Below are 10,437 nucleotides of genomic sequence, written 5' to 3' on the forward strand. Positions count from 1 at the left end.
GGTTGCACAAGTTGAACAAAAAACACCCCCTCCGAAGTGATAATGTGGGATTCAGCTTCACCTGTTCCATAGGTAAACAAATTCTCATTTGAAGTGAAAAGTGTTTAATTAGCACTGTGGGCTGAAACCAGGAGTACTGTGTGGGTTTTTTTTTGGGGGGGGATATCAGACACCATACCGGGTCAGCATGCCAGAAGACAGCATTCAACACCTCCCACCAAAATAATAATAATAATAATAATAATTATTATTATTATTATTATTATTATTATTATTACCCCGCCCATCTGGCTGGGTTTCCTCAGCCACTCTGGGCGGCTCCCAATGGAATATTAAAAACACGATAAAACAGCAAACATTAAAAACTTTCCTAAACAGGGCTGCCTTCTGATGTCTTCTGAATCAGTTAAAGAAAAAAGTAAGACAGATTTGACTTCTCTGTACACATAACAATTTATTAGCTGAGGCATGGATGGGCCACCTTAGGGACACAGTATTTTGGACTTGGAAACAAATGCCTCGATTTAAAGTATGTATGTTCTGCTTAAGCTGTAAAAGCACATGATCTGGACCTAACTTCCATCTATTTTAAAGGGACAGTTTTGCTGGGATGTGATTAGGTGCTAGGAGAGGATATATTTATTAGATATGATCCTTCCTTCCTCACATTCGCAAGTTCAGCAGCATGCAGCATAAAATGGAAGCTTAGATTGTCTAGTTTTAGCATTTTAGTTTAAGTAACCAGAATGCTTTAAGGCAGACTGGATTCTCCTGGATTTCCCCCTTTTCTCCTCCTTAAAATACAAATCACACAAACAGTCTTGTAATATATATATATATATAAAATTTACTCAGAATACTTGTTGAAGAGTAACACATATAGCAGGCTTTGCTCAGGCAAGCTTAAAATGGTAATTCAGTTACAAATACCTGCTTAAGTCTCACAGATGTTCTTCACATTTCTTTTTTTAAAAAAATATTTTATTTATGGTTTTCAATTTTATACATGTCAATAATTTCACAATAATCTAAACATTTCAAAACTTCAGCTCCTATCATGTGCCTATCTAGCAACACTTGAATGGTGGGTTTGACTGCATCTTAAATACCCCACATTTTTATTTGAAAAGCAGAGTTGTAGGAAGGAGGAGTGAAGGCAACTCCTTCTTGACTTTGCAAATAAAAATACAAAATTAGCCTCATTAGGTACAGTGGTACCTCGGGTTAAGTACTTAATTTGTTCTGGAGGTCCATTCTTAACCTGAAACTGTTCTTAACCTGAGGTATCACTTTAGCTAATGGGGCCTCCTGCTGCCGCCGTGCCGCCAGAGCACAATTTCTGTTCTCATCCTGAAGCAAAGTTCTTTTTTTTAAAAAAATATTTTTTATTAAGTTTCCATTTACCAAATCAAACATATCATACCAATTAATCCAAATTATAACAATACAAATAATAAAATCCAAATATTTTCTAAATTATAAATTTTTGTGGGGGGTACCCATGCTTCAAGATCGGTAGGAGTCCAATCATCTATATTTCTGCTGCTTTAATGTTTACAATGATGTTCTCAGTCCCGTCTTCTCAACTCTTTGTCGTTACTCATTTTCCTTTTCGGTCACCTCCGAGTTGTCTCCGCAAGTGGATTGAAAGAAACAGTCTTATTTGTATTTCTGTGTGGACCTTGTAATGCTCTCTCGTAAATCACTCACATAAATCCAATAGTCCAAGAGTTCCGTTCAAGCAGGCAATCGCCATCTTATTCCATTCCGATGAAATACAGTCTAAATGTCCGCTCATTAACTTTCCCAGATCCGCTGCATTGTAAATTAGTCTCTCCAGGAGGGTTATTGCCCTTTCGAGTTTACGATCCCAACCTGATAACAGATCGGTGGCTCACCCTCCCTAAGACCATATATCATGCAACAAAGGTCTGCCTGTCCATGTCGGATCACATTTCTTACTGCGCCACAAAGAGAGCCTCTCTTCTTTCCAAATCTTTCACAGAATAAAACATTTAATTCATATTATTTTTTCCCACACAGTTTATTTTTAGTCCCACTTGCAATTGGTCATTGTGACGGTTCTTCTAAGGGGGAGGGTTGTTAGGTAAATCATATTGAAAAAGTAGAAAGTTCCCCCCCCCCTTTCCGTTCCATTCCACCTACCAACATGTCTGCGATTCTTTGATGTTATCTCTGTTCCTTCCGTCCCAATCTTCTTCATCTCAGTGGTAAAATTATTAGCAGATAAAACACTCCTGACCTCTCTTGAAACATGTGCGTTTACTTCTCCAATTTTTTTCTTCTTTTTAAGCAACACAACCAGTTTCGCTCTTGGAAGCAGCTTCCGGGAGTTCCAAAGCCCGCCCGAGGGCTATGCACCCAGTGCCTCTCACCCCCTCCTTCATCCGAACTTGGGGGTGATTTATGGCAACCACAGGCGAGGACAGCATCTCCCCCCCCCCCCCGGGAAGACGAAGGAGACTGATTTACTCCCCATAATCAGCCTCTAATTGCCTCGTGCGAGCTGGATAGAAGGTATTGTCGGCCATCTTCCAAGGCGCCCCTAGCGGCCTCCCCGAAGCAAAGTTCTTAACCTCAGGTAATATTTCTGGGTTAGCGGAGTCTGTAACCTGAGACGTATGTAACCTGAAGCGTATGTAACCTGAGGTACCACTGTAGTTGCATATTACTTGCTGGAGTATCGTGTTTCAGAATGAGGGGAGAGTTACAAACAGAAATGAAGCTTTGAGAGAGAGCAGCTTTGGTCACTGGATTGTGGGGTTCCAGAAAGACATAAGGATTGGGGAATCTATCATATTTTATGGGAATTGGAGGCCAGTAAAAGCCAGCATTTCAACCAAAATGTATGTGTTTTTTGTTTTGTTTTTTATGAATGGCAGCAGAAGCATCCTCCATCTATTTAACACAGAGACATTTCTAAAGCTGGCACAGCAGTCTTCCCGCTGCTACATCAAGCAAGGGATTGTTACATTTCTCCTTCTCTTTTCTTTATGGCCTGGTTGCGGCACAGTATAATAAAGAGCTGGAGGCAAGGGTTTTTATTTATTCCTGTATAGAGAGATGCACATACGAGTCTTCATAATGACATCTGTTTGAAGTGTGACAATGCAAACACATTAGCTTGCATATTGCTTGGGAAAATGAGCAGCACATTTAAGGACTGCTTTATCTGCTCTGGCATGTGGCTCTGTTTCCTATCAAAGCCCTAGGTAAAGGTAAGGGATCCCTGACAGTTAAGTCCAGTCGCGAACGACTCTGGGGTTGCGTTTCTCATCTTGCTTTACTGGCTGAGGGAGCCGGCGTTTGTCCGCAGACAGTTTTTCTGGATCATGTGGCCAGCATGACTAAGCCACTTCTGCCAAAACCGGAGCAGCGCACGAAAACGCCGTTTACCTTCCTGCCGGAGTGGTACCTATTTATCTACTTGCACTTTGACGTGCTTTCAAACTGCTAGGTGGGCAGGAGCAGGGACTGAGCAACGGGAGCTCACCCTGTCGTGGGGATTTGAACCGGCTGAACTTCTGATCAGCAAGCCCTAGGCTCAGTGGTTTAGACCACAGTGCCACCCATGTCCCTAACTTCATTTAATTGCCATAATTACATTATGTGGTAATAATAATAATAATTTATTATTTGTATCCTGCCCATCTGGCTGGGTTTCCCCAACCACTCTGGGCGGCTTCCAACAAAGATCAAAAATACATTAAAATGTCACACGTTAAAAACTTCCCAAAAAGGGCTGCCTTCAGATGTCTTCTAAATGTCAGGTAGTTGTTTATCTCTTTGACATCTGGTGGGAGGGCATTCCATAGGGTGGGTGCCACTACCGAGAAGGCCCTCTGCCTGGTTCCCTGTAGATTTGCTTCTCGCAGTGAGGGAACCGCCGGAAGGCCCTCGGAGCTGGACCTCATTGTCTGGGCAGAATGATGGGGGTGGAGACACTCATTCAGGTGTACTGGGCCGAGGTAATTAATTGCCCTGGGTTTTCCCCTCCTTCTTTTTGCTGTTATTGATAAAGATCATGGACACATACACAGACATGCACAACTTGAGTGGTGCTGCAGATGTGAACTCTCTATAGTTTGTTTAGACATACAATCTTTTATATCAGACTGAGCTCAAGAGAAACCGGTTCTATGCCTTTACAACAGAAGCTGGCAATGCACAGACTATTGTCTTACAGACTGGTGACGTCCCTGTATGATGAACCTGTGTATTCTGATGTAGACAAGAGTGTCACCCACAGCACCCATTTGAAGCAGGTGCATAGGCAAACAGCTTGGGGTTTATTTCCAAATACCCATTCTCAGGTCGACCCCCCCAAAGACCTGGCTAATTCTTTTCTAATTATTTTAGGTGCTGAAATCCCAATGGAGCAGAAAAGACTATTTATGTACGTGACCACAGCTGCCTGGATGTTAATAGCCCAGAGATGGAAAGAAGATAAAATCCTGACCAGAGAAGAACGGCAGATTAAGTTGATGGATTATGCCGAAATGGCAAAAATGACTGGAAGAACCAGAAATCAGGAAGACCAAAATGATAATAAAGAAAGGGGAAAATTTATAATTTATCATAAAAACCATGGTAAACTGTTAAAATTGTTAGTAGGATTGGAGTAACACTTTGTAGTTTAATGGTGAATTTTGGATATACAGTGGTACCTCGGGTTAAGTACTTAATTCTTTCCGGAGGTCCATTCTTAACCTGAAACTGTTCTTAACCTGAAGCACCACCTTAGGCTAATGGGGCGTCCTGCTGTCGCCATGCTGCCGGAGCACGATTTCTGTTCTCATCCTGAAGCAAAGTTCTTAACCTGAAGCACTATTTCTGGGTTAGCGGAGTCTGTAACCTGAAGCGTATGTAACCTGAAGTGTATGTAACCCAATGTACCACTGTAATAAACACTGAAATAGCATAGGAATCATTTAACTCAGCTGACCCTAAGGGTCAAATATTGCCTCAGCTGCAAAATTCAAAAAGGCTTAACAATGCAGTCTTCTTTAAAAAGTCATAGTAGGAGTAATATATACCTCCAAGCTTATTTTCGGAAACAAAATGAGGAAGGGGTTGTGAATAGGAGCTGCCGAGGAAATAATGCTTCAGTTCTGTGTGCAGCTTCCCCATGTGGTGAGCGATGAAAACTGCAGCCTGGAACTTCTTGTTGCTGAGGGTGGGGATTTAGATTTGCTTCCCCTCTAAAGGTGATGCTACCTAATTTGCACCTTCTGAAAGAATACAGCTGGCATAGGCAACCTCGGCCCTCCAGATATTTTAGGACTACAACTCCCATGATCCCTAGCTAACAGGACCAGTGGTCAGGGATGATGGGAATTGTAGTCCCAAAACATCAGAAGGGCCGAGGCTGCCTATACCTGGAATACAGGAACTGAAGCACGGGGATTCCTCAAAATTTCCCCTTCTCCGAATTCTGTGATGCTATTCTTTAGCCAAGTAATTTGCACAAAAAATGCACATATTAGTAAAAATAGAATTGTGGAATTGTAGACTCGGAAGGGACTCTTCCAACCCCCTGCAATGCAGGAATATGCAGCTGTCCCATACGGGGATTGATCCTGCTAATAGAATTATATGAGGACATTTTTTTTGCCTGGAATAATTTTTTGTTTGAGCTGGGTCTTTGCCTAAGCTGCAGGTCCTCCCTGAACCTGCCGCCCTCTAGATGTTGCTGAACTCCAAATCCCATCAGCCCCAACCAGCTTGGCCAGTGGTCAGGGATGATGGAAGCTATAGTTCAACAACATCAAAAGGGCACCGGGTTGGGGAAAGCTGGTCCTGGCTTGGCAGCTGCCCACAACTTAGTCCTATGAATTGAGCTCAGAGATGCTATCAGACTTTGAGTTTCAGATGCACATTTACACACTCCTCGTACTGGGCTATTGTTAGAGGATTGGGGGTGTGAATGAGGACCAACCTCTGCTTCATCTGGAGCATGTTTAAAGCAAGACATATTTCCAACCTGCTCCCAATGACAGGCCTGATTAAAATCTCATTTTCTCTCCCCTCCACTTAAAAAAAAAATTAAACTCAATTTTAATTTCATGTCAATAAATAATTCATCCTGATTAATTTATTAATGTGTGCGGAGATGGGAAAGATGGAATTTAGTATTAGGTTATTCTTATGTGAGAATAATGGGTTTCTGACTCGAGCTGAGCAATCTTTTGGGTGTCTGCTCAGGCGTAAGTCCTACTGAATTCAAAGGGGCTTACTCACAGTTTGTGTGTCTAGGATTGCAGACTAAAAAGTTGTCTTGATGAGCAGAGTATCACCCCCACCCTCTGGTTTGCAACTTGATCTGTAACAATAATAAATAGATTTAAATTTAAGGGGCTATGGGAAAGAGACCTTGGAAGGCCCATAATGGAAGAAGAATGGCTCAGATATGTAAAATTATTTATGTCAATTAGACACTGTTAAGTCATGCTGTTATTAAATGCCCTCACAGTTTCTAAACAGCTCAATGATGAGGTGGCACTTCAGCAAGATGTAAGGAGGCAACCATTCTAACCTTTATTTGTCACAATCAGCACTGTTTCCGTTTTCCTGCAGTTCAGTTTCCACCCAACACTACGCTGTTTTTCTCCCTGCCCACTATGCAATGCAAGTTATGTAGCTTACATATCTATTTATGTAATTTACATAACTTATGCTCATTCCGATGTAAATGAAACATCAAGAAAATGCAAAAAACACCCTTCATTAATTACAAAATATTTGCAGACTTAAAAACATTTTTTTTAAAAATGGAATTTATATATCGCCCTATACCTGAAAGTCTCAGGGAGGTTCACAGAACCATGAATGAATACAGATCTTGTCTGTATTCCTGACCACAAACATGCAAACTGCTGCAATTTCTGCTTCCTCTATAATTTTCCATGGAATTCTTTGACCTCTCTAGTGGTGACACCAGAAAGAAAGAACAAATTCACAGGGGAATAGAGAAGGGCAAAGTGCATTTCTGAGTGTGGAGATCTTTATCCCTTGTGAAAGATTTCCAAAAGAAAACTGTGGATGTATTTCATATTACAGTTCCCATCCTAAACATATTTTACCTGAAACAAGTCCTGTTGCTTTTGATGAAGTTAACTTTCAAGTAGCCATGTTTACACCTGCAGCCAGATTTTTTTATTTTTATGTTCATGAGTCACTTATAATTTACATGCAGATAGTGTGTTTCCTTCAATAAACCCAGGTGCCAACTTTGCTGCCATATACATCCAGACAACAACATTACTGGCCCTAACAACATCAAACATTCCATCTCAGGACTATTTAGTTGCTCATCTTCTAACATTGTGTATGCCATCAAATGCCAACAGTGCCCTTCAGTTCTCTATATTGGACAAACAGGCCAAACCCTACGCCAAAGGATAAATGGACATAAATCTGACACCTGGAATCACAAGACAAGAGAAACCAGTAGGAGAACACTTCAGTCATCCAGGACATTCTATACAAGATCTCAAAGTAGCTGTCTTATTACAAAAGAATTTCAGAAATAGACTGGAAAGAGAAGTTGCTGAATTGCAATTTATTACCAAACTTAAAGGGATGCAGGTGGCACTGTGGGTTAAACCACAGAGCCTAGGACTTGCCGATCAGAAGGTTGGCGGTTCAAATCCCCGCGACGGGGTGAGCTCCCGTTGCTCGGTCCCTGCTCCTGCCAACCTAGCAGTTCGAAAGCGTGTCAAAGTTCAAGTAGATAAATAGGTAGCACTCCAGCGGGAAGGTAAACGGCATTTCTGTGCACTGTTCTGGTTCGCCAGAAGCGGCTTAGTCATGCTGGCCATGACCCGGAAGCTATACGCTGGCTCCCTCGGCCAATAAATCGAGATGAGCGTTGCAACCCCAGAGTCGGCCACGAATGGACCTAATGGTCAACGGTCCCTTTACCTTTAAGGTGCTACTGGAAGGAATTTTTTTATTTTGTTCCTTCAAGGGGGTGAGGTATTTGTCTGCCAGGGAATGGGGGTAACTCACCTTCCTCTCCCATCCTTTATGAACTATGCTGCTGGAATATTCAGCTGCTCGGAAAAAAAAACACCACTAGAGTAACAGACCACAGGAAGAGAGCTGTAAGTAAAAGAGAGAAGATCACAGGGGAGGAAACGGTTCAATCAATGCTTACATAATGGGCTTGAGTAACTTGCATGCTGCCAGCCCAGCTCTGGAAAAGTAGATAATTAAGGCCACAGGAGACTCTTGAAAAAACCTTTGGAATAACAGCAAGCATTTACATAACACTTTTCACCTTTGAGGATAAACATCCAAAGATGAACTTTTCCTTTTTAGGCAGAGGCAAAAACCACCAAAACATTGGGTGCAAAATGAACCAGATATCAATTCCTGAAATTGCAAACTGCTTGGCAAATAAGGAAGTTAGCAGCAAAGTCTGTGATTCAAATTTTACTTTCAGGTGGAAGATAAGCCATGCCTTTCTTCTAGAAAAAAAAGGTGTTTGTTAGCAGCAAGGCTATTTATTTGAGAGTAAGTTTTGGGAATAATAATAATAATAATAATAATAATAATAATAATAATAATTTATTTGTACCCCGCCCATCTGGCTGGATTCCCCTAGCCACTCTGGGCAGCTTCCAACAAAGATTAAAAATACATTAAAATGTCACACATTAAAAACTTCCCTGAAGTGGTAGTGGTGGTTGTTGCCTGTACAGTATTTTTGTTGGGAACTGTCCAGTTAGATGGGTGTGGCATAACAACAACAACCCATTAAATTTAGCAAAGCTTAATTCTGAGTAGACCTGCATAGGATTGGGAATTTAATTTAAAATCATCATGGTGAAAAAGCAGTGGTTTTTTTAAACGGTTGTAATTTTAAAATTTATTTATACTTTCCAAGTTTATACATTTCACTAATTTTATAAATTTTATTCATTTTACAATCATTTTGACATTTCAGAATTTGACTTCCTTCCCCATCTTTCTGCAGCTGCTTTAATTTATTTTTAATATCTTCTGCATATCCAAATTACCCTAATTTGCTCATTTATTCATCTTCTTTAAATATATAGTCCTATGAAACTGCAGTTTATTACAATAATCTTGCCAATGTTTTTAATCTGTTGACAGTTTATCTGTAAATATTCAATAAAACATTTCCATTCTTTTCCAAAAAGTTTGTTATATTGATTTCTTATCTTCCGGAATAAGATTTTTCTTCAAATCGGAAGCCTAACACTCAAAATGGAGCATGTTCGGCTTCCAAAAAATGTTCGCAAACTGGAACACTTACTTCCGGGTTTGCAGTGTTTGGGTTCCAAGTTGTTTGAGTACCAAGGCGCTTTAGAACCAAGGTACCCCTGTACTTCCTTTTTTGGAAATGCAATGTTAACCACGCAAACTATTCTCACATTTGGAAGCCTCGCCTGAAATTTTATGCCAAGGGTTTTGTTTATAGGCAATTCAGATCTTGTGCCACATGGCGGGAATGTTTTAAATGCTTGGGGCATTCTCTGAGAAATTTTAAGTTATTACCTAGGAGCTTCACTGGTGCAGCTCAGATTACGCATGTATAATATCGGGTGCTGTTATTAAAAGCGCTGGAATTTGCAAATGCAGGCAGATTGTTGGATATGGCTCACCAGAGCAGCAGACAGGCAGACTGGTTTTCTGATGAAGTGCTATCATTTATCGTATTTTGGAATCAGCATTATGCAAACGAGAAGCATGATTATTTTCTGTACTTCTGTCATTCTGAAGCTTCCCCAGTAACTGAAATCATTTGGGCATTTGAAAGAACACAATGGGGCTCAAACTGTGTAATATGTCAATGGTAGCACCCAGAAGGAAAGCTTCTTAACCGATTTGTACCATCGGTCTGGTCAGGGTAAGACATGGAATTGGATGGCCTGATCCACTTGTGTTTCTTACTACGTACCTTCACAACCACTTCCGCATTGAAGGCTCACAATTTTGCAAGCTGCTTCCAGCAACTGCTATGGTTGACATGATCTACAGACCTACTGTGCTGTATCTATCAAATGCATTTTCTTGTCTGTCCAAGGCTTCAGCCATCATAGTGGCTGAGTGCCAAAGAAACTGAAGACAGGCAATCTGTATATACTTGGTTTTTTCCCTCCCATTCCCTTTGCAACAGTTCACTCTCCCATCCCAGAGAGGGAGGGATCTAAATTCACAGCTTGATATGGATGACAATGAATGTTCCAAGACAGAAAAGGCACATCAAAATAAGGAGTTCCACTCAGCTTTGGAGAATCACAGCAATTTTTTTAAAAAATGCTCTTTTGGTTCAGGAAGCTCATTTCTGATTTTGGTTTCAACATATCCCAAAGGCCAGAGTGATTGAAACCTTCAACTAAAGCAAAGCTGGTTGTGTGTCAAGCACAGTTCTAATTTCTGTGCTGC

This window comes from Podarcis raffonei, chromosome 3 (assembly GCF_027172205.1).
Source record: "Podarcis raffonei isolate rPodRaf1 chromosome 3, rPodRaf1.pri, whole genome shotgun sequence".
In the NCBI taxonomy this organism is placed as follows: Eukaryota; Metazoa; Chordata; class Lepidosauria; order Squamata; family Lacertidae; genus Podarcis; species Podarcis raffonei.